The sequence below is a fragment of the Anas acuta genome, chromosome 11 (genome assembly GCF_963932015.1).
Source record: "Anas acuta chromosome 11, bAnaAcu1.1, whole genome shotgun sequence".
NCBI lineage: Eukaryota > Metazoa > Chordata > Aves > Anseriformes > Anatidae > Anas > Anas acuta.
The window spans coordinates 17,614,534-17,640,824 of record NC_088989.1 but is presented as its reverse complement, the minus strand read 5'-3'; the positions used below and the strand labels follow the sequence as shown (position 1 = coordinate 17,640,824).

General features: G+C 35.6%; 1 long non-coding RNA gene across 1 annotated transcript; it reads right to left on the bottom strand.

Moving 5' to 3' along the window:
* Window positions 1–609: 609 nt before the first annotated feature.
* LOC137862628 (uncharacterized) lies at window positions 610–26,001 on the bottom strand. Its single transcript, XR_011100438.1, has 3 exons — window positions 25,920–26,001; window positions 3,196–3,307; window positions 610–3,016 (listed from the first exon to the last, which is right to left on the bottom strand). It is a non-coding gene; the product is annotated as an uncharacterized lncRNA (long non-coding RNA).
* Window positions 26,002–26,291: the final 290 nt, after the last annotated feature.

Here is a 26,291-nt window from a genome sequence, read left to right as displayed (position 1 = left end):
CACCAGATGTCGAGATAAGCAGCAGAAGCCTTGCTCACACCCTGTGCACTAGATAGTTCATAGTTTATGTAATTCACTCTGAATGCACTATCTCTACTCTATAAGCATCTCTTCAGAAATTAGGATGCATATTTTTTTACTTCCTTACATTACCACTATGATGACTAAACTGTTAAAAATTTAGAAGCATTTTCCAGTGCTAGACTTCAGAGTTTTGTTTGTTTTTAAAAAAACATCCTTTAGCATATTGCCATTTAGACCACCCCTCAGAGTATTGCAATGACCTGATAAACACAAAGCTGCACAAGGGCAACTGGCAACTGCACTCAGTCAAAATCTCAAAGAGCATGGTTCCTAGGGCAGGACAAAACAAAAAGAGTCCTTCCTGTAGCATTACTGTAACTACAAGAGGAAAAATTTGTTCAAAGAATATCTGAAGGATGACAGAGAGCTTGATAAATATATTAGGCAAAACTGTGCCCAAAAGAATTAGTACCAACACCTTTTGCCCAACCTACCATTATATACTTCATCACCTCACATTGTGAGACATTTCATTATTATTTATATCTATTAAGAAGTGAGAATACTGAATTTCAGGTTTGTTGATCAACAAATGTCACAAATTGAGTTGATATCAAAGCAGACAGTACAATAGAAAATTTTTGATCCAGTCTTGTTTCCTAACATGGACATCGCAATGTAAAAAAGAAAATAAAAATCTAATGACTGGGGATTGAGTTTGCAAAACACCCCAAAAACACCCCAACTAGTACATTTTATAATGACTTATCACATCTATAACACAAGTATTAATACAGAAATAACTTTTACAAGTTCATGCTTTACAGAAGACTAGTAAAAAAAAAAAAATGTACAGGCAGGTTAGGGCCAGTATGATGTGATTTCATATTCTTTTGCTATTATAATGCAAAACTAAACTCTAGGCTGGTCAAAAGCCTAAAATTTTATTAGCATTTTAGGGAGAAGTGACTTTCAGGTAACTGTATGTAGTGGAAATGAGTCAGTCAAGTCATACATACCAGAAATCAGGGATTCTTACCACTTGAGCAGATTGAATTTAAATACGTTTTAAATGAAAACTACTTAACACCTCATGTTACCAGTTATTCTTCTATAAAAATATGCAAGTCTACTGAATTATAATTACATTTAATGGAGAAAAATGACTAATCTTAACCACTACTCTGTACATTACACTATGCATATGGTAATGGAAAACAGGAATGGAAGGAATCCAGGGAAGCATTTTTTTTTTTTACTGTTATTTGCTAATACAAGTTCTGTGCCACGTGGAATTCTGTGCACTGCATCGTTAGGAAAAAAAAAACATTACCCTATTAGAGTGAATTGTGTTTCCTGTGTGCCAATTTATGGCATGCTTTCAGTTGAATGTTGTGTCCAGGTGTGCAGATAGAGTTCAGCCCATATAAAGAGGGAAAGATGAGGGCTGCCTGTAACAGTGGGGGCATCAGGGCTGCTGTCAGCATGGGTCCACTTGCATTAGGAAAGTGACATTTTCCAACCCCTCACCTGCCCAAAGGAGGAACAAGCCACAGCTGAGGTAAAGGAACATTGCTGGTAGCTGCCAGTGCAGCTAACTCTGGCATAGCAGGCCCATTTTCATGATAAATGTTAAACAGAAACTGTGCTGAAAATAAGGCACACAAGGTATGTATTCCTCTGGACTGTAGCATATCACCTGCCAATCCTCACAGAGATCAGGATTATGAAGCTTTTTGAAAGCCTCTTAAACTCATGCCAACAAAACAAAGATTTTCTTCCCAACTCCATACAAATATGACAGCTGCAACATACAAACATGCATGTAAAGAAAATACAATGGAAAATATGGGCTGAAGTGGATATACACTGTATGCCAAGGTTGTTATGCTGTGCAAAAATGTGACATACAGCATCCCAATGTCTAGTTACACATCTGAGTTGTTAAAAAATGTTGATAGTACTATTCTATATCCTTTCCAATATTTTATTTATACCCGATTTGTCTTTAAATATTTTTCTCTCTTAAAAGCATGTACCAACTAGCAGGATAGTTATACAGTATTATTCATGAGCACAAATTGAGTCACTTGTGTTGATGCTGATTGGTAGTATGAGAGCACTGTTTGTATGAGAATGGATTTGCTGAATTTGAAATATTACTCATTTTAAGCTCAAATTTCAAATTACATTTTTTTCACCTGTGATGCATTTGTTAAGACGATGGACCTTTTTTTTTCTTTTATATTCTAACACCTGTATTATTTCTATCAAGCATATACCCAGTTTTCCAAGTGCATCATGGCAACTTCGCTCACCATACGTGTCTGACCTCCTAATCCAGCAGTCCCAATTTCACTTAGTTTCATTAGATTCACTGAATTCTCCCAGAACACCTGCTGCTATGAGGCCCCTGAAGCAAAAACATGTCAGTTTTCTATTTCTGATCTTCCTTGTATTTTGTTGTCCAAGGTGGCAGAAGTACAGTTGAGCCATATGAAGATGTGACAAAAATAGGCACAGCATGAGTAACTTTCTCAGTTATTGCTTCAGAAAGAACACAAAATCAACTTCATTTCTCAGCTCTTACGCTTTGACTTATTAACAGTAGCAGAGAGGATAAATTATACAGAGTGTTTTTATTTATTTATTTATGTCAGCTTAGTAAATATTTACCTGGCCTAAAGTAATCTCATATTTTATAAACACACCAATTTAAACAGAGTTCTACATTGGCAAGAGAGCCAATTAATAATTGAGAGAGCAGTTAAGAACCTCTTAGCCTCTGTGCTCCCAAAACAGTAGGTTGTTCCCCACTCATAGCAACTCCAAAGGGAGGGCACCAAGAGCATGGAAGAAGATGCTGTAATCTCCAAGGGCTCCAACGACTGAACTGACCTGATGTCACAGGGTACGTTTTGTCTCTTTGTCAGTACAAAAAGCAAATGATCCTACGGCAGTATTTTCTTGAACATGAAACCAAGTAGCATTCCTGGGGGGGAAAAATAAATAAATGAATGAATAAATATATATATATAAAATATACATCTGTATCTCTATATATGTACTGTAGTATACACTCACTGTGCTCTACAGTGCAGTAAATTCTATGTAGGAAAACCCATGACTATTTGTTTTAGAAATCATGATTTATTAGAGTCATATTTTTACCTTAGCAAGCTTTGAACATGAATGAATGCACATGGCAGACAAGAGCTTTGTAGTCTCATGAATAATGCTGAGATGTAAGAGGGATCTCAAAAAACTCTGATGCGAGAATAACCTGTAATAGAAAAAGGCAGACTGCAGTCTATATGAGTGATAATATCTATAGGACAAATAACTGACTACATCTGTTAAAATAGTTTGTCTCATGATTTATTTCAAAATCTGAATCTATAATAGTAGTAAGTCATATCTTTTCATTTCCTAATAATAAATAGGTTACCTGATTTTTGCTCACTGTATCCTGTGTCTTAAGGATTTATTTTTTTTAATATTTTTAAATGAAATTTATGAGTTATGAAAATTCGTGTGAAAATTTGTTACCCTTACATGGTGCATATATTTTATTTGACTGAATACATAAATTTGAGGTCAACTGAAACACAGTGATACAGTGAAAAATAAACACAGGACTGGCTATTAATAAAAAAGAATAAAAAACTGTACACCACAATGTTAGATGAAATACAGCAAACAGAAACTATGTCGCACTTACATCCAACCTGGCCTTCACAATAAAACTCTATTTTTCTTTTTACATGACTTACAAAATGATTAAGATGAATGTGCCTTTAACTAATTGGCTGCTTTAGTCACCACAAATTCATTTTGAATACCATGTATGTGAAAACCTGATAAGCCATTAATGTGCAGCATGCAAGATGAGCCAAAAATTGAAAGGATGGCAGCACGCAAGCTAAACAATATAATTATATTTTGTTATTGATTTTTTTTTCTCAGATGAATTCAAAGCAAATATTATGCAACATGCATGACATTCAAAAATTACCTTTCATCTCACCATTGTCAATGAATGCAGATCTATTCTATAAAGTAAAACATTAACATGTCTGTATTAAAATAAAGAATTACAAGAACAGCTTCATAGGTGAAAGATGAGTTATATTATATTGAAATCATATATTTTAAACACATGTATTTATACACATGTATGATATTACAGATGTCTAGATATAATTACACATATTCCCAATGCTTTCTTCGAGATAATTAGCTAAACATAGGGAAGGGATATACAGGCTGAAATACACAACCTGCAATATATCTTATATCATTTTCTATTTTTTTTTTTTTTCTTTTAAGACAGTTATCTAAGATTTTTTTTTGGCCAGTCATTTCTGTTTTACAAATTTAATCCTACGTACAGTGTTCATGATTTGCTGAGGGCAATAGTACACTGTTTATTCTATGGTCTCATTAAAATTTAATACCTTTTGTTTTCTCAGAAGCTAGTTCCTTAGTACCAAAACCTGAAGTAGTTTCACTCCATAGGAGTGCTATGCTTTGATTAGACTATGAATTTGTCAAGGTCCTTGAGAAAGCTTGATTTGTCCTTTGGTTTTGCTTGCAATTCATCTTCTCTACTATGTTGCTCATGCAACAAAGTTCAAAGATACTCTTAACAGACATCTTTTATACTAGCAGAAAATAACAGTTAAGCAACCATTTGAAAACAAGTGCATCTTCAACCATTTCAAAAGCAGCATTCATTAGTTTAGAAGTTTGACTACACTGTATAGTTTTCTATACTGCAACATCAGAGCCTTATGCTTCAGTCCAGTAAGCAGTAAAATCAGGCAAGGTTACCAAGTTACTTAAACCCTGCCTTCCAACTGGCCTTTCCCAAACATTTCCTGACAAACTGTGAATACAAGACAATATAATGCAGTTCTCTAATAAAGTTCAAGTGAAGATGTAAAATTCATCATGCAATCCTATGCAAATGCATGCATCCAGCATCCTTCAAATAGCCATGTCCTAAGAGCTAAGGCTGAAACATCTGTCAAATAATAGTGTGTGCGTGAGAGAGAGAGAGAGAGAGAGAGAAAATGCAAAAATTACATCATGGTTACTTGGTTCACAAACCCTTCAGTACTTTTCATTTTTATATGGAACTTGTGATGAGAAATCCGTTGGCTATATTTTGCTGGCAAAATCCAATCAGCCCTCCTTTGGCAGAGTGGAAGCCTGCTGAAAGCCCAGAGCATCCTATTCATGAAGAATGCAGCCACCTTTTCTGCTCAGCTAGCACTTTAAAAATATTTCAGAACGTAAACATTCTTGGTCTCAAGTCTTCAAGTCATGCACTAGCAAATAAAATGAACACTAAAAATCCAAGCAGAAAGCTATCTAATAGGAAAATAGCCTTTGGAAAAATGCTTCTTCAAACACTACTTAGCAAAATTTTCTCTAAATATTCCATATAGCCACCCCTTTCACTATACCTTCATCACCAAAAGAAATTAATACTTTTGATAAATGTCATTATTAACTCTCTCAGATTGGGCTTCCTCTCACAGTGTTTATAATGCTGCAGTTTCTTGTGAAAGAAAAGAAATTAAACAGTCATAGTATCATGTGAAAAAAGTGCAAGTCACAGTATAGAAAATCCATAATAGAAGAAAAAAATCTGGTAGTAGTATGGTAACATGTTATGCCTTTAACTTAAAGGTAGTCAAAGGTGGTCCAGAAGTAAGGTCTACCAGAAAAAAGTAACTATGGATATGGATGATTTTCTGTCAGCAGAAGCTTTTACATCAAAATAAAATATCTTCCAAGAAGGTATTTTAAATTCAAAACAGAATTTATGGTGTTGACGAGAAAGTTATTTGATGAAATTCTATTATATGTGGATTAGAAGGAATTATCACAATGGGCTGCATTCACACTGTACTATCTATAAGCAAATTTAAATTACTACAAGCAACTTCAGGATGTTTTCAGGCTCATTTCTCCTATGAAGTTTTATCACTGTCGTTAAAAACTTTTTAATTATGAAATTGAGGAATATGAATTCTATATCTTCTATAAAGAAAACTTTATTCATATATTCATAATATTATTATTCACTTGTCATCAACTTGCACTTGCCTATTTTAAAAATTATTTTTTAAAACATGAAGGGTAAATTTCTATGTAGTACAAAAGGACAAAATATAATTTACTGACAATACATGGTAAAAGTAGGGCTTTAACTCAGTTACTCAGAATCAGAGTTGGTTTTTTTCCCCGTCATAGAAAAAGTGCGGAAATACAAACCTATTAATTCTAACCTTAAAGAAAGAAACAGTTTGTAGAAAACTGTATTCGGATGATAATTCAAGGGTTTTGGTAAGACTAATACAGGAAGACAAACATTTGTATTTCAGTCTTTGTAGTTCTATGAAGATTTTAATCTTCAACAATAAGTTTTGTCATGTCTCTGTTAATGATGTTCCTGAGAAAGTTACTTCCATTTTGTTGTTTGTACTGAATTTAGTATCATCCACTTATTGTGTAATGAATAGTCAACCTTAGAGCTTTTAACCTAGTAATAACTAAAGAGAGCAAGTGACCTGAAGAATCCAACGAATAACTGTTTACTATAATGTATTGGACTGTGAAGCAGTTTGCCTTGTTGCTTTTTAAAATTGTATGACTTGAACAAATTATTGTACAATGAATAATGAAAAAAGGATCCTCTTCTCTTCTTAGAAATATATAAATCTTCAGTTCTCCTTTACAGCAGATTTAAAAGCCTAAACATAACCACAGAAGAAGGCTGAGTGAACAAGGATACATCTCTTGCATTGAAATTGACTCTGTGTCTTCAGATAACTTTGTGCTAAATTCTTGATTATATCCGCCCAATATAGTGTACAATAAACAGTGGTCCAATGCTTTTGCTGTTATCAGCTAATTTTGATTTTACGTTTAACCAGAGTAATTTTAGGACTAGCTAGGGAAATTCAATACTGCAAAACCCTGATGTATTGAAGGAAACACTCTTTCATCATTTACATAATGATCATTTATGCCCTGAAATATTCTCATGGTATACATCACTATACATAATTTGACCATTTAAAGAAATGCAGCTGCTTTAGTTGTCCACTGCTGAAAACCCACAGATGATTACAGAGGTCCCTAATTTCCCAAGACAGTTGAAAAAGACCTGTGTTCTGGTCCTACTTGCTGACCCTATTACCAATCTTAAACATATGATCTACTCTGGTCTTGGAGGCACAACCCACCAATAATCAATTGGACTTCAAATGGATGTCTGAATGCTTTCTAAAAATAAACCTTTATGATATCCATAATTAAGAATATCTGAAAATAGCTATACAAAATATGGGTCCCAACCTGCCTACCTATATATAATATATATATTACTGTCAAGAAGGGTAGTGCATCGCAGTGACAAGGTTTATGTCACGTTGTGAATTAAACGTATGAGGTAATGGTTGTAAATGCACTATAAATGCTTTTAAGACTACAACATCAATTTTTAAATGCAGATGTTTCATTAAGAGCTATACTCCTTCCAGAGACCACAAACAAGTGAAACAGTGAAAGAAAACTTTCCAGTATGCTCTTTGCAATGAATAGAACTAAGAGAGAAAGGCAGAAGGCAGAACAACAGATTTAGGTCACTAACAGAATGTGAATGTCTTAACAAAGCAGGAAGAGTTTCTAAGTTTTGATTCTTAATAGCTATTCTGTGATGCAGTTGCATTACACTAATCGTATCCTTTAAATCACTCTAAAGGTAATTGTGCTTTAAGCATTTGATTTCTTAGAACGACTTCAGGGTTATTTGAGAGATTAGTTTTGTCTCGTTTATCTCCTGCTCTGTTTCAGTTCTGTAATCTGTGATGTTTGACACTCAGAGATGCTACAAGACTTAATAATGAGAAGTTATGTAAGAATCCCTTTTCCTATCCCTCACTAAATCGCTATGCTAAAATAATTTTATTTCTGTATAAACTACAAAACCTGAGTTATATTGTTTGTGCTTACATAATATTTCTCTGCTTAACAGGGATGATATTAGAGGGTGTTCTTTTAGTAATATAAGAGATTACAGAGCTCCCTACACCTTATATAACATGAAGCTACAGAATCAGCCACTGACCTTTGCTTGGTTGGATAAGGCTTTAATGCCTTGCATTTAGATTTGAACAATAAGCATTTTGTCGTTGATTTGAACAATAAGCAATGGTCTGGGATGAAAAACACAGAACCTCCAACCCTTAGCAGGACAATTACTTCAGCCTGTGAGTGAAAATCCAAACAGCATGGAAGAAAAGTGTGACAGGTGGGAAGTTAGAGCTCAGATTAAGAATTCTTAGAGAAACCTTCCCCTTAAAACAAGATGTTAGGTCCTATTCAAAACACATTTGGCTTGACTTCACCATTGTTCGCTCAAATCTAGAAATGTGGGCATCACTCCAAGGGTGTACCCCTTTCTGTGCCATCTGTTATGACAAGGAGACAACCCCAAGTTATACTCACTTCCCTCCCCCGGTAAATAAGTAATTTTGACAGCTGGCAGGACATTTTCCAAGTGAACATCACAGTATGGGAACTGCCTCCACCCACAACAGCTGTTTTGCTCTATAGCATACAAGCAAACTTGCTGTGCAAACATGGGTGGGCTCCTCTACAGTAGGAAATGATAATTAGTTCCAAGACAGTACCATTTTTGCCAGCTACTAGGCAGGTTCTAATTTCAATGTGTACCGTTTAATTTATAGAAAAAATATTTAGTATTTAGTAGTTGTCCTATTGGCACAGTAATTTTAACTTTCTGCCAAGGACTCATAATGCTTTCTGTAAGCTTCTTTTTCACAAACCAAAATCCAGGCATAAATATTAATGTTAAATATAAAGCATTGAAAGCACCAGAAAAAAGTCAGATGCTTACATTTTGCAAGAAATTTCGCTTTATCACAGATTCTGACAAAGTAATTGAAATCAATTACCTATTTTTATATGTAATCAATATGAATTTTCTCTTGAAACTGCGCATTTTCACAGAAAGTCTTACATTTTGGTTCCATATACAGGGAAAAGATTCAAACTCAGGCTGAACAGACAACAATTTAGATTAGCTGAGTCACTGTATTGCAGCAACAGTCAGACCTCTCTTAGTAGGAAGCAAATAAATTAGCTGGCCTTATCCAAGAGATGAAGACATCGTCATCAAGGGATACAGTCAAAAACAGAATCCAAAGATATTGCATCGTTAGTACCAAGGACATACGGTTATATCATTATAAACATAAATAGAAACTGCATAAAAGCAGAGCTGATTAACAGATGCAAATCAGTAATGGTTAAGTCACAAAAATAGGCTAAACAGTTTACTGCACAGTGTAAGGGTTTCAGTCAATGCTGTGTTTATACAGTAAATTAACCACTAAATTTGATGTCTCTGCCTCCAGGAATCCTTTACTAGGATATTCTTCATAGTCCTCAGTTCATTAATGAAACAGCACAGTATTTTGTCCAGTAATGAGGCTGACAGCTCACAAAATAACTCAGATTTTGGTCCTTAGAGGGAAAAAAACTGAAATGAAAATAGAATGAACTTGGTCTTGAGTTACCTGTTTTGAGTGACAGTGTCTTGCAGCATATAGTCTAAGATTTTAAATATGTGGCTATTACAGGAATACCATTCACTAGTGGTACTAAACTGTATTTGTTGTCTTTAGCAGCTGCTTTTCGATGCTTTCTTCACATTTTGTAGCAGAGAATTGGATCTCTGACAATTTATTGTCTTTTCACATGCATTTAGACGGTCACATTACTGTAGTACTGCATCATTTGTAAGGCTGAAATGATTTTTTGTGTATCAGCTGCAACATGTAGGAAGTGCTTTGAATGCAATATAATACATAACACCTGCAATATCTCCCAGTCAAGTAGCTCTCTATTATAGTAAATGGATGACAAATTCACAAAAGCGCCTCTTAGACAATGTTCACAGTTTCAGAATTTTAGCAAATTTTTCTCTGGTAGATTGGTAGGAGAAACAGATCATGTCCTGAGTCATCCCACAGTGAAGTGTTTTTCCTTTACTCATGCCACTAAAAGCTGGATTTCCCTGAATTTCATTTTCGGGGTTATGTTTTCAGGGCTACACAATAAACACCAGTGAAGAGAATAAAAATCCTAGGCAGTTATCTAAAAGGGTTAAGAAGGTCCAGTTGTGTAGGGCCTTTGGGGAGAAAGGTATCTAGATAGAAATTTTATTATTATTTTTATTTTCTTTGCTGCCTGTTATACTGACAGACATCACATGTGTGCATCAGTCTGGGTTAGCACCACATTAGTATGCTACTGCACATGCTCAATAAATAAGCAAATATATTTCCAATTGTGCTTGAATCAAAGCTTTGCAAAGATTTATTAAATTTTGTTTGGGGGGTGAGGGAAGAAGGAGGATGAAAATCACCAGGAAAAACAGAAAAGTAATATTACTGGCACTCTCAAAGAAAATCCAGAGTAATGGAGTTACCAGAGAGGGACTGAGCTCTCTTGCTCACTCTGTCACTGCTTCCCTGGTGGTCATGTGGCTTTGCATCTACATACATAAAATGTGAATATTAATCCTTTCTGTTTTTGGATTACACTCCAATACTTTTGGGTAAAAAAAAAAAAAAAGACTTCTCTAGTTTCTGAACAGATTTCTGAACAGAACTAATGGTCATTATAAAGCAACCATTAAAGTGTGAGCTGTACACTTTGAAGCAAGAGAATGACTTCAGTCATTTTAGTTCTGTTCAAAAATGCAAATCCTAACAACAACCACCGCCAAAATTGTGCCCTCCTTTCCAGAAGTACTCTAGTTCTTAAGTAGTAAGAGACCATTTCTTGGTGATTGTCTGTAACCTAAAAGAAACACCTGCCACCTCTTTTTCACTTTGCACTCAAAAAGTTGGGTTTAATTTCTAAATTTTTAGCTCAAATCTTCATGCTGAAAAAACCTGACTTCTTATTAACTGAGCTGATGCATACACAGCCAAGACAGTCATCCATCACCCCCCAGCCCCCCAACCCCCAACCCCCCAACCCCCCCTCGAAGAACTGTATCCAACTTCCAGTTTACTTCTGCAGGCTTTTTTAATGGCAGCAGTTAAACTAAGTCAAGTAGAGGAAACAATTCATTCAAGACAGAATGTAGGAGAACACTGTCTCTTAAACTGCTTTAATAAAATAAGCATATTAAAAGCTAAAAGAATAAAATTGCTCTAAGAAGTCATGCATTGCTGAATTAAAAGGCTATTATAAAGTTGAAGGAGAAAGATGGGGAAAAACAAAACATTCAACACTTGCAAAGAATACACAAATCCTACTACTCCATTCTCTCTGCTTGTTCTGTCCTTTCTTGGAGAACTGAAAACTCTTCTGCTTCAGAATGCTTTCACAGATGTCTCAAGCCTAAAACGCCAGAAACATCAATACAATTTAATGGAAGCTTTCATTTAAATCATCATTTTGCCTTGTTCCAAGTTAGTTTCTTAAAGTTAATGAATGTGGGAAGGCGATTCACAGAAAAACCTCTCGTCCTTCATTCACAGTTAAATCAAGCTTCTCACCTCCACATCTTGTGCATGAAGAGGCCAAGTCCAAAAAAGAGCATGAAAAAGTTTTTCCTGATTTTTTTTTTTTACTGCTACTGACACGTTAAACAAGCCAGCTTACTGAATTTAAACAGAAGCCTTTACATGTCTCCCTAGCCACAGAGCTTAATTTATGGAAGACAGACATTAAAACCTGCTCCAATTTACTTCATTAAAATGAAAGCATGAACGGGTCCTGTGGCAATAGTTCCATAAGAATTAAAGAGGATTTAAGAGATAATGAAATAAAATGTGCTTGGTAGAAACATGCAGACTGGCAGAATCTTATTAGGCCAGTCACAGTGGTTTAGTGGCAGTTAATGAAAAAAATAAAGATACCTCAGTTTTGCAGCATAATCTTACTGTAATTAAGCTGCATATTATTAAAAAGGAATACCTGCAAAACAGTAGCATGTCCTGAGAGATGGATTTAACTTAATTGGGTACTGATGAATATTGATGAATATTTGAAAGGAGAACGTTTCCGAAATGTACAAACATGCTGGACATTACGATTTGTGTGAACATATCATGAGATTTGCTGCTGTGTCTGCTCTGTATCTTACTTGTTTCGGTTTGCTTGCCTTGCTCTCCTGTTACAGGTTATCTTTAGGGAAGCAAAATACTGAGGAAAACGATTAGTTTTGAAATCCCTTTATAGCCTACAGATACTAGCATAATAAAAATCATCAGCCTATTGGTATAGTTACACTAACCCTTAAAAATAGAATAAAAAAAAAGAAAAAAAAGAAAAAAGAATAAGCCAATATTAAAAATAAATAAATAAATAAATGTAAGAGAATTATTTTTCAGTACTTGTGGAGTCCAGAAGATCCCAGAAACTTGGTTTTTAATGGAAAATAGAAACAACAACAACAACAACAACAAACACCTCAATTTAAATATAAATAATGATTTTTACACAAATACTAATCAAGAAGGAAAAATGGCACTTTGGGTTTTCCTATGAAACTCCCTGTTACACTTGGTGCAAATATCTTAGCTTCTGTTTTTAACCTCCTAGCCCTCACCGAAAACCTTTTTCTTCTTCCAGCAATATCTCCCATTAGCAAGTCTCAGTCTGCCTTCAGACTGAGAAGTTATGCAACATTTCAAAGGTGTTTATCTTCAGACTTTGTAGAAGGGCTTGAGATAAAATTTGTGATTGCAAACACACACTGTTAGCTGTTACAAAAACAGAACAAAAAAGATATTATTAGAAATAACATACTAGTAAGAGAGCTGGGGTGGGGGGAAGAGGGGGAAGATCATAGAAATATTAAGCTGGCTTATGTTGAAGAGATTTGGTTTAAAGGAAAATTCTAATGTTTCATAAATGAAGTATTCAGCAGAAGATTTTAACGTGCTATCAACAATTACTTTGCCCTGAATAATAAGCTGATAGGTGATGTGAATGTGATGCCTCTGGTAGCACTGCAGTATGAGTCACTAGCTGAAATAAAGGAACAGCATCCCAGCAACACTGCTAAAAGCTGCAACATGCTCAAAGTACGCCTGCTCCAGTGAGGCAATAGGAGAACGGTACTTTCTCTCTCAGCTGAATTTTTAGCTGTGTGGTCATCACCTAGTCTGTTTATTCTCTGAAAGGCTGAAAGAGCTACACAGTAAAATCATGGAAAATCTACTTTCTGTCTCATTTTCAGTTCTTGCAGAATTTTGTATCAGTTCTTATATGGGAAAACCTTTTAGAAGACGATGGGTTTGTTTAGGCATGTAATTAAGTCTATGCATTATTTACAAGACAATGAGATAGGTAAGAGGCATAATTTGCATTGCACAGCAGTTAAAAATGAACACAATGAAAAGAATTCCTGCTGAAAATGTTTGTGTCAGAGGCAGTCTTGAAACCTCATCCATTTAATTTTAAGCTGTGGATATTGTACACATCGCAGGCAAACAGAGTCTCAAAGTGGTTGAAAAGGAGGAAAAAACAGCTCTGCAATAAACTCCACAGCAAGTCATGAGAAAATGGGGCCTTCTCTTTGCCCCATCACTTCAAGTCCTGTGTGAGAGTATGTATATAACGCAATGTTTCATATTGACAGGGGTTTATGCTTCCTAACTGTTGTGCAGCACACCAAAAAAAAAGAGGTTTCTGGCAATTCCAGAAAAATATTGTGAGTTTTCAGGATGTAGGTAGTTGAGTCAGTAAGACCTTTAACTGTAACCTTTAAGTGGACACTTCTCTAAAGGTTTTCCTGAATCAGCCATTCCATTCACCATCTTCCACAACAGGTACAAGACAACGAAACAGTCCTATTTCTGGTGGATATATCCTACTCTGAAACAAACAAACAAACAAAAAAGTCACTGAAAGAAATGAGGTATAATAACTAAGGATAGATGCTATAAGTTAACATTCACTTTTGTTATGTGATCTTTGTAAAAAAAAAGTCATGGAAATTGTCTTCAGGTAAACAGAGGTTTCTAATATCGGGAAATACTTGCAAGCTCATTTTCATTTATTTCATTTGATCATTCAGGAAGCATTGTTTTAATTCTCATATGCCCCTGTATTCTGCCATGTCAAGTAAATTAATTCTATCCTTTCAGAGTTTATCTTTCTGATTTTTTCTTATTATCACAAATAAATAGAGTTCCGAAATGTTATCAACTAACACTGTAATATCTATCCTGTTTATTTGTGTCACATTTTTCCCATCTCTATTTAAAACATTTTATGGCTATAGAAATTATCTCTGCCAATCAATCAATCAATCAATAAAGTGCCATCAATTTTAATTGCAAGCATAATGAAAGTAACCCATTCTTAAGGCAGAAACTCAGCTATACACCACAGTCACCAGAGTCACTTACCTGAGGATTGTTTAAAGCAACCTATCGAACTCTAGTGACAAACTGAAACTTTTGTGATAGCAACTGAGGAAACCTGCATGCTAACTCTGGTCATGTCCTTTCCCTGCCATCAAGACAAATGAGGTAAAATTACATCTCTCTAAAACATGAAACTCTGCTACTATAGGAAGAAATTAAGAGAACACAGAACTGAATTAGAAAACTTGAGGCAATAACTTCATTTAAAGCAATAAACAATTCAGGCTGACATTGTGTTCTTATGGTCTTACAGTCAGCTTCTTTTTTTTTTTTTACTTGAGCTTTGCTTCAAAATGAGCTTCAGTACTCTTATCTAAAAATCTCTTGATGTAACAAAAAATTAAAAAAAAAACTTAATTAGCAACTGCTATGAAGACAAATTAATCTCTATAAACAGACTGTTACATGAACATTGGCAAGTATACAGACAATACTGAAAAAATTCCAGTACAGGTGATGACATTCCAACAAATTGATTCTTAATTCTTACCTAATTCTTGTTGTAAGTCAATGCACAATCTTGAAATAAGTGTAAAAATATTGTACATTTTGGCTACACATTTCCAAAGCACACATGGCAGTATGAGATATTCTAATGTTTCCTCAACTCAGCAGTCGCTAATCACGTTATGAAGTGTTTAAATCAGGTACAATGTACTTGTACAAAACAGTATTATTAAAAGTTTTATAAAATACAGAAGCAGTCCCAAATCTGGAATATTTGCTGGCTTTCTTCTACATGTGTAAAAATAAATTGTATGTTTCTGGCATTACCTAATTAAATGGCACTAACATGATCAAACAACAATAACAAAAATTAGTGCACAGAACCCAGAGATCAAATCGCAACTTTGACAGTATATATTACTATCAAGATTGCAAAAAATAATTTCCTCTGATTTATTTCTTTTTAATTATTATTAGGTTGGAACTGGATGAGAATGATGCTATCAGAGGCAGTGCAGGAACACACTGAAAAAGCATATAAACTTCATTAGTGTTGCATAAAAAGTCTTTCCTGAGAATCACTGGGGACACTTGTTCCAAAAGATCAAACAAAGTGAGCTGTGTACACAGCATCTCAATCATAGCACTTCTTTCAGAATTGCCACTCTATCCAGTAACAGCAATGCTTTTCCAAAAAAGTGATAAAAGGAGGAACTCTATGGTGGTTTCACCAAAGTGTCAAAAGAACCAGTCTTCTACCTATGTTGCCATAAATAGGGCCTTCATGTTTCCCCAGACAGCTTCAGGTTCCTGGGCCTTCAATGAGAAAAGCAGATCCATGTTTTACTTTCCTGTGAGCTAAATAAAATATACATATACATATATTTGTTTCTGTCAGTAGACATGTCTTGATACTTTACTGGCCAATGCAGATCCTTGAATATGTAGGATTTGACTTAGCAGGCCAGGCAGTTGGGCACATCTCAAGTATTTTCATAAGATTGTAAAAGAAATTGAGATCTGATTTTGTTTTTGATGCATTGATTCTATATGTAGCAAGATTAAATATTACCATAAATAAATCTAGCTTTATTTTAACATCTCAAAGATTAAAAAGTGATGTACAAGCAAAAATATAAGAATTCCTGTTTTGCATGTAGAAAGGCTAAAGTTTATGCTAGAATGTAGGTCTATTTCAAGGAAAAAAAAAAAAAAAAAAAAAGAGAGAGAGAGAGAGACCCAGTAACCAAGGAATATTCGGTGAATGTATTTTGTATGCATCCACTAAGAAATTGGCCTTAATTACATCTATGCATCACTTCTTTCTTGTTTTGTGATTAATTGGAGGGAGGGGGTTATTTATATTTGAAAGCACATGCGTGTTAAACAATGCTGATTGCTCCAAAGAAGTACGGTATTCACTGTCCGCAAAACATTATACCTACACTGATCACAGTGAAAGACCAAGAGTAAAATCTGCCACCAAGACATAATAAATTAGTGTCAGGGGACCAGGGGAGAAAATACTACTTACAGTTTCTCACTGTGTGATACTGCAAAGGTATGAACAAGAGACTCAAGAGTCCAATTTTCTCAGAAGCTGTATGCAATTAAAGGTTGACAGAAACAAAGCTCCCTTTTTATTTCATTCTTGCTTGCTTTAAAGCAGACATCAGTTACTGCAGGGTCCAGAAAGACACAGAGATGTGGGAGAATTTGCAAGGGACAGGGAGAGTTTTGCTAAAGCTCCCCCTTGTTCTTTTCCCTACAGAAGTTGTGCCTCCCTCCTGCCCAAAACCTCCTTGTTTAAGGGTGCATACCTTAGGTAAATGCAATTTAAAATAATAATTAAAAAAACTCAGCACCTGCTTTAACACTTACATAAAGTGAAGATTGCTGCATTTAGTGAACAAGGCAGCCCCACATGTGCTTGGACTTAAAGCTCCCAAACCAAGCAGACATTTGTCCTTCACAACATCCACATAGCAACTCAGAGAGAAAAAGTGTTTTAGCTAAGCTTTTGGGATCCACATTCAGTCATTTGCTTTCATGGTTGACTGTTAGCTTTGATTTGTTGAAATATTTCCATTTAAAACAGTATTCTGGCAAACAAGCATCTGCTTGCTTTCCAGGGACATTTAATTTCATAAACATAGGAGTAAAAAAAGTAAATCTCCAATTTTTGCAAAAGAAATTCTTGCTGAGATCTATGCCTTTTCAGACAAACAAACAAACAAAAATTCCAGCAATCCTTAGACATTGAAATATAAAGAAATGAACGGAACATCTGCTTGGCCTGTGTGCCTTGCCATACTATCCACAGCACAGGAAAAGTATCCATGAGAGAAACATCTCCTAAGACAGTCTGTACATATACATCCACATACACACACTTTTATAGAAGCATAGGCAGCAGGAACTGCATGCTGTTGAGGTTCCTAATGCATTGCAGTTGCTTTTTAGTCAGTGATTTCTAAAAGCCTTTTTCCTGCCCTCTGGCATTCAGGCAAGGTAAGAGAGCCTACAGATGTGCTCTGGGTATTCCCAATGCTTGCCATCACAACATACTCATTTTATTTAACAGAACCAGAGTGCTTCTGAACATGAGAGTAAATTAAACAATACTTTCATGAGGTCAATAGAATTACACCTGTTCCCCCAAAGAATAAAGTGTTTCAGTTGTGTTTGACTACTTAGTTAATATGATGATTTAACTTTTCTAAACAACGTACAAGATCAGAAAATTGCAAGACTTTTACAATGTGTAGGATTGTGCCATGTGCTGGAGGAGGAATAGGTACACAGTATTTGTGCTACCTGCTTACTGATGTGTAAGTCTGCACCTCGCTCACAGACAGAGCCGGTACCATGATAAATGCTGAGGCAAGTACGGTTCAGTTCCTGCCCTCCTACACATTTAGACTCCCTTAAGTTTCCAGTAGCATGCTTATGTGAATATAGGATAGCCAGAAAGATTAAGAAAAAACAAATAAAATCACCTACAAATGTCTCCAGTCTCCAAATGTCTCCACATAGCACACTGAATTTCCATATTACTTTATATTTTCTGTGTTGCTTTGTATATTTCTGTATTAAAAATACTAATTCTGCACACTTACATATAAAGTCTGCACATTTTGGGGTTAGAAATTTGTCTTCTAATGCCTTTTAGTAGCACATAGAGACAAAATATTTTTCAGAGAAAATTGTGAAGCGATTTCACCTGACATGACACTGGATGTGATTCATCCTAAATTTTTTGTACTTAGGTCAAAGAAATTCTGAAAGAGTCAGTGGCTTTGTTTAGTTATCTTTCATACCCTTCTTTACAGCTGCTACAACATTTATCAGAAATGTGTGTGATAACAGTTCTCTTGTGATTATGAATGATTTTTTTTTAAGAAGGCCACAGCTGCAGGTTCATAATTGTCAGCTGATGCTACTGGGTTATTATTCCAAAGGCTGTATGAATCAAAATTAGTGAGTGTACCAAGAAGCTGTATATTGTCTATTTTCAGTAAGAAACCCTGATAACAAAGTATTAAGAGCCATAAATTAAAATAAAGAACAAAGGATTAAGAACCAGAAAAATGTTAAACTACTTTTATTCATGAAACATTATGATCTGTAGCTGTAAAATAAACCTACCAACCCCTGGCTTTTGCTGGAAGTCTGTGCAGATGTACTTTTAACCTTATTCTTTCAAGATTGTTGGTACATCAGCAAGCTTAAGCCCATTGAAAAAGATCTGCACAATTTACATGCTGCTGCCTGATTTGTTTGCTTGTCAAAATAGATTGGTATAAACAACCCATAAGTCAGAAAACTCTGTGCCACGAAGTTATAGCCTACATGTTACTTAAGTTCAACCGAACATCATAATGCATTTAATACTCACGTATCATTGCACAGACAAAATGTGAAATTCCTTGTCAGTCTGATATTTAGACACAAATAAAACTGGATAGTGAGGAGGTTTCAGGATACTTATTTCAGTGAAAGAGAAAGCAAAATACGGTCACCTTACTGAGAAGGCAGACTAGATGACTGAAGGGAAACCAAAGATGTGATTGTGGAAGTTGCTACATAAAGCAATAAGCTCTCTAATTCTGAAATAGAACTCCTCATACTACACATCTTTCTCCACAGGTAATGCAAATGAAAGGGAAAAAACAAAACAAAACAAAACAAACAAACAAACAAACAAAAAAAAAAGACAGCTTAACCAATAAGCATCACTTTAAAACATGCAAACAAGAGTCTGAGTATCAAGATTAATAGGTTCTACTGAAAAATAGTCATAATGTCTTTCTTACACAAACTGAATACTAATATTTATGAAAAGCAGGCACATAAGATATATCCTCAAACAGCCATAAAAGAAAAAAATCCAAGCCCTAATTTATTTCCAGACAAAGAGGAAGAAAGACATTAAGAGCTGACATCATACAGATACCACTTGATGCTATGTCTCTGTATTCAGTGGTTCAGCAGATTGTATAATCTGCCACCTCTTTAATAAACCTGGGATATAGCATCATGCTATCCATTGAAGCATAAAAAAAATTGTGACCTCAGTAGTCATGCTTTTTTTTTTTTTTTTTTTCCTGGTCAGTTTACTCCCAAGAATGGATTAATTCTATCTTTCCATGAATTCTTATAACTCCCCTAAGGGAGATTCTAGTCCAATTACATTATTCCACTTTCTTTTTATGACTTTTCTGCCAGAACTCTTAATATGACTGCTTCATTAAACAAACTGATTTTGACATAGGTGGTCTAAAGAAGAGGTAAAAGATTTATTTAGGACATTTATTCAGAAATGAAGGAAGGTTTTGCTCCATTGAGGATCTGTAGAATTAAAGCAAAACTTAAACAGTTTGAAAAGTTCTGTCTGTCAGCATCCTTATTCCTCATAAGACAGGGGGACTACCAGGGGAGAAGAGCCTAGGGTGGTTACTGACATTTACATTGTTCAGTGTTAGGAATATGCAAAAATAGGACCTTGTACCAGATGCGTGTAAGAAAATATTTAAAAATACACTTGAACACTTTCCTCAAAGATGGGTACTATAGAGCATTGAAAAATAAATGTAATAAGTATATGCAGTTAAATTTTAAAAAATAAATAAATAAAAGGAATTTAGGGGCATGTAACCAAGTTGAAATTGTTCAGAACAACTGTTCTGATTTTATTCCTAGCATAGGAAGGAGCTTCAGGTTCTGCACTTCAGAAAAGACATCTGCCTGGAGGAAGAGCAATGCCTTCAGTTAATATTTAATAATACTAATATATTCCGGACAGGTTGTTTTCCAATATGATGGTGATCCAATAAGTCTTGTATAGTGAGAAGTCTGTCCTGCCTCACAGAAAATAAAATCAAAAATAAATATACAAACAAACCACCACTCTTTCTCCAAATGACAATACTCATCAGAGTCTGCAGATGAATTATATAGCATAACAAAAATATTGCCTAGGAAATATATTGTGAAGGGCAAGATATATTTCTCTAAAACCACTGAAAATTGAAACATCCTGTACTCAGCACACAAGCAGCTCAGGAAAATCTTAATGTCAGCAGGTGCCACTGGGGTTTTCTTGCTAGACTGTCATACAATACTCCCCATAATAATCACGTTGTAAAAATAAATACTTAAATTTGAACAGACAAGTTATTCTTGACAGAATACCAGTTGTGAAATACCAAATGCCGTCTGCAAGGCAAAATCATTCTGGATTGATTCCACTGTTGTGTTTTGTTTTGTTTTGTTTTTCCTCTTTTAAGTAAAGAACAATTTTATGCAAGTTTAGCTCAGGAACATGGAAACAGCCACTTATTGACAGGCATGTGTTGAGTCTCACCAAATGGACTTTTTACATTATTGATCATTATCATCAAGATTTTATGTCTGTCAATGTTATCCTTCTGAACACTCTCATGATCTTATGCTAACTATCTGAGTCTTTTGTAAAACATTGATTTTCATACTCATGGTTTCATATCAAATTAACATTTTCAGCTTTCAATTGCATAAATTAATCATTTATATTTTGGTCATATAATATAAATCAAAAGTTAATGACACTTTTACTAAGGATAATTATGTTGATCCAATCAGATTTGAACAGAGAATGACTTCATATTAATCAGTATTTCGAAACACTGAATTATCATCTTCAACAGTGAATGATATATACATCCTTGCTTCATATCCTGTACCCTTTTTCTTCTAAGTAGATTCATTTAAATAAAATAGAAATCTCAGAAATATGTTCTCCATGAAACAGATCTATGAATTTAAATAGTTGAAAGGAACTGAAGAAAATTTTATAAAATGTTTTCTTCCATAAAGCTGATCATCACAGAACAAAACATATTAGTTCACTTCAGTTCAAAAGTAAATTTGATTTTTAAAGTCATTTACTGCAAATGGGACAGATTTAGTGCTTCTTAAGGATAATTATTAAATACTCATTTTTTTAAAATCACCCTTGATTTCAATTTGTACTGATTGATATTGCCTCTTGCTGGTGTCACAATAATGAGGTAATGAACCAGCTGAGATTTGTACCCTCACGTAAAAATAAAAACTAAAAATGGAATTCAAATGAAAGCCTAGTGTTTCCAAGGCTGAGGTCCAGCAAAGCACTTAAACACACATACATATTCCCAATTAACTCAATGAAACTGCCCTGGGCCTTAAGCACTTTGCTGGACCAAGGCCATCTAGAATATGGTTTCTGTCCATAAAAAATCCTGTACCGCTTTTGAGTCCCTGCTCTGTAAATATTTCATTTCCATTAAATTCTATTCAGTACCTACCAGTTTCACTCCCAATGTATTTTGTAACAGTTTTCTTCTCAAGTGTTTAACATTTAAACTGTTTTTGTTTGTTGTTGTTTTGTTTGTGGTATTTTCTTTGTTGCTGGTTTTTGTTGTTGTTGTTGTTGTTGTTTTTAAGTAGAAAGTTAGAGAAAGAAAATACTCTAAAAAACACAGCGGCCTGGTATAACTCAGGAAGGGCGCATGGAGAGGTGAGTTGGCCTCTGTCCTGGACAGCTACAAAAACAATGATCGACTGAAGAGCCAAGGGAGAAGCTGCACAAGGGGAATTTGCACATTAATACATGGCCTGGGGAAGACTGGAAGCAACAGAAGCATTAACAAATCAAAGGAGTCCTACCCCAGTTCTAACTCGTATTCATATTCATTGTACTTCATATTTGTTTAGGGACAGTCAAAGAAAACATGACTCTGCAGGAATTTAGAAATACCAGCTATCTCCCTCATCTCCAAAGGCAGTGCTCTGGGTGCAGGCGGCCAGGCCTCTTGCAGCCTGGAGCGCTCAGCAGAGCACACCTCAGCTGGGAGGGCTGGGCAGGTTGGAGAGGGAAAGAAACACCAAAAGATGATTATCCAGGAAGTAACAGAAAAGCCATAAAACACCTCCAGGCTCTTGGAAGTTGTTGCACTTTTCTGTTTCTGCTCTGACAGATGAGTAAATGCAGGTGCGGGCTGCTACCAGAACAGGGGCACAGCACCTCCCCACGCCTGCTGCCACAGGGCCCTGCCTCCTCTGGGTGCCTTGAGGTGACAGCTTTGCCATATTTACAACACACTACAATTAAAAGTAAAGCAATCCTCTTAGAAAATGTGAACTATAATAATGAGCTCTCTGCATGCGAAAGGATGCCCTCAAGAATATTTGTGTGTGTGTGTGTGTGTTTTGTTTGTTTGTTTTTTCCTGAGAGGAAGATAGAAAGTACTTGAGAGCTGTGTTAAACGTTCTCCTGTGCCATTCCCTAGCACCCCTACATAATGACTTGTGAAGTTGAAAAAGAACTATGGAATTTCTGTCAGAGGGAAACAACAAATATTGCCTTTCCTCTCAAAAATTCTCAGATTTGACAGCTATGAAATGTTAACTTACTAGAAAGTATGTTTTTAAGTAAGTCTCAGTGAAACGACTGATTTCTCAGTGAAAAGAAAAAGAGCTTGACTAGTTCTTCAGTTGCACAACATAGAAAACTACAGCTTAACTAGGAAAATCAGTGTGTAGTGCAGAGTATAGTTAAAGAGTGGTAAAAAAAAATGAACTAGTATTAAAATTCCATGGCCAACATTAATAATAAATTCATACTTTTATAATTGCATAACAAGCATTCTACCCAAATCACTCAGGGCTTCAAGTATTAATTAAGCAATACAACATCCTTGGGAGAAGAAATTGATATCCATTTCACTGAAGCACCAAGAGGTTAAAGCGTGATTATACTCTGGATTGTTATTTTTCTGTCTTCCTGGTAGTCTGGGAAATTGTATGTAAATAACCACTGATGGCTTTGCACAGACTTGTTCAACATTGATAGAGACTAATTTTAAAACAGTGCACTACAAATGCAGTGGATTATTGACGTAGTAATGCAGCTAAATTTAACTATTTTCTTCCATCATCGGTCAAATTCAATTTCTTATCCATTTTCCCAAGATTGTATCCCACATCATGTTACCTTTTTAAGTACTTTTCTCGTACAGCTTCTTGAAAGAGAGAGCATTTGATAAAGTTTCCTTCCAGTTTTGCCAAGATTTTGAAGGAAGCTATAAAATCACAATGCTATTAGATTTAACAGGAGAGATCAGGTTAATTCAGTTAACCTCTTTCTCTTTTACATACAACTCAGTGTCTGTTGTCCATTTTTTATCCCTAATAAGGAACAGGATCATGCCTGGTTCACCTAACCACTAAGTACAGAGCCAGAATCTACAGAAAGGTCTTGATTTTAATTCTGCCCAAAATGAGGTGCTTGGCAATAAATCACAGAGCACTCACACTCTCTCAACTAGAAGCACGGTCATTTACAGATGGCTGCTTGCAGAACTATTCCCTTGACTGCCTCTGGTTTGTTGTTCTGACTGGCCTAACTTAGCTCTGCTGGGCCTGCATCTTTGGGATCAGAAGATTAGAGATGCTGGGGAGAAAGAAGGGGTACAGATGTTGTTACAGTGAGGTGGTTCCCTTGTGGTCACTCCTTAATTCTGCTTTTCCTCCTCATAATTTCCCATTATTTGGGATTACAACTTCCTTTGTCTTTCCAGTCTCCACTGATTTGAGACTACAAATTGCCCTATCCCCATTCTCTACTCTCAGACCCTTGCTCAGTGTCCCAGACACTGTTTTCTTCACTGCACTAAAATGCTCCTTCCTCCTTTTCCCCTGCTAGCAACATGGCAGTGTGGTGCAGTGCAACACAGTAAATGGCACAGTCACAACTATTTTGGTTGCGATATCATCTTATGATCCTATTATGCTTGTTTAACAAACACACAAAACACACTCTCTTCAGTCCATGATGCAGCTCACCACTCACTTGTGTTAATGTGACAGACCTCCTCCTGTTCCTTGCATCTAGTATTTTCCTCATTTGTCATTTGGTGTTCTACTTCTCCATCCCAATCCCCAAGACACTGTGAAAAGCTCTCGTTCCATATTAATGGTTACCTCTGCATCCCATTGCTCTACTCATTTTTAATTATTTCTTTTAAACCCGATGTTTCTCCAGCTATCTGCCATGTTATTCTTTGTTAAACATATCCTCATGCAGTTTGGTTTTCTTTGGTCATCCTCTCATCCATTCATAATATTGTTTGATTTCTTCAGTGGTAATTTCCAGAACAATTAGTGTCTACCTATTTGACAAACTTCCCTCCGTTACAAATCATACAGCTATTTCACCCTGTCCTGTCAAAAGGGGTGTACAGCCATATTCTCAACATCTTTTCCTCACCCTGCAATACTCAAACGTGCAAAAAAGTAGGACAACCCACACCTGAAAGTGCACGTTCTGAAGCACAGAAATCAACACATTGCCAAATTTTGCGTCCATGCTCCTAGTCCCCAGAGAAAACAAGGCTATATCAAAATTCATCATGAACTTGCTTGCTTTCTGTTCAACCTGCCACTGCCTATCTATGAGCATATTAGTCCTCCCTCCTATTTAAACCAGACATCTGCGTCCTGCACCACACATTGCCTCATAAAACATTCTTCTCATCTAGATTCTTTAAGGAGATGGCACATGACAATGCTTCCTTCCACTTTTATGCTGTTAACCCTACCTTTCACTACATAATACTATATATGTTGTACAACATTTTCCAAATATTACTGGTTACCTCCTCCTTCGTACATGGCTTTTGTGCTAGTATTTACCATTGCCCATTTTCAGCAACAATCCTACATACAAGTGGGGTCAGAAACAGGAAGGGTTAGGGCATTTGAACCTAAATCTCTCTTGTAGTCAAACTAACTAGGTCCTAATCTGAAATCTAGTACTTAATTTTCTTGCCACGTTCACCATCCCCTTAAGCTTATTCTGCAAACCTCTGTGAAAGAATTTCGTGTCTTTTTCATCTGAAGTACATGAACAGAAATTGAAAGGAATTAATGAATGAACTCAAGAAATCTGTATTAAAGTAACACTGAAAAATTTTCATCCTCCACAGTTGATAAAGACCCTTTCACCATTCACATCCCCTAACATGCCTGTAATTCAAAATCCAACCACCAAACACTTGCTTGTTTTTCAATGACCATGGTGGTGCCACTGCTCTTGGGTGCTGGTGAGCTGCAGAAAGCCTGCAAGTCTGCCTGGCTGGTGGCGCCATCCATATATTTCTAAAATATATCTTCTCATGTTAATTTCATCAACATAGGTAGAAACCCCATTTCTTAATGTCATTTCAGCTCCGTGCAGTTTGCAATCCATCTCCGCAAATACAGGTGCCTATTTTTACTCTTCTCTTTCTCAGGAAGTATTCCAGACTTTGCTTCCTGCTACTTGGGGGGAGGAACAAAAAAAAAAAATAAAAAAAAAACACAGCAGGCTGAGGTAATTGAATCTCAGCCATTTTATATGGCCCCTTGAACACACAAAATAAATTAGTATCTTACCTAACAAGCACTGACTTGACCATAGCTGTGGATATGTCTCTTTCTTGATTCATTGAATTGAGATTCTCAAATAACACATGGATCCCTGAAAAAAAAACAGTGCACTGGAGGTTCTGTTGAGTTTGATACAGACTAAAACATTCCCAAGCCCAGATGTTTCAAAACCCAATAACATATGTTCTTATATAAAATGTTGCTCAAAAAAGTGACATTCACCAAAAATATTCTAGTACTGAATTCTCAGAACAAAATAAGGCATTTATATGTACAATAAATCTGTACCAACATGATTTGGTGACTTGAAAACTTCAGACTATGTACTCAGACATGAGTATTCTTGTCTGCAAAGATACTTTTCCAAGTTTGTGTGAT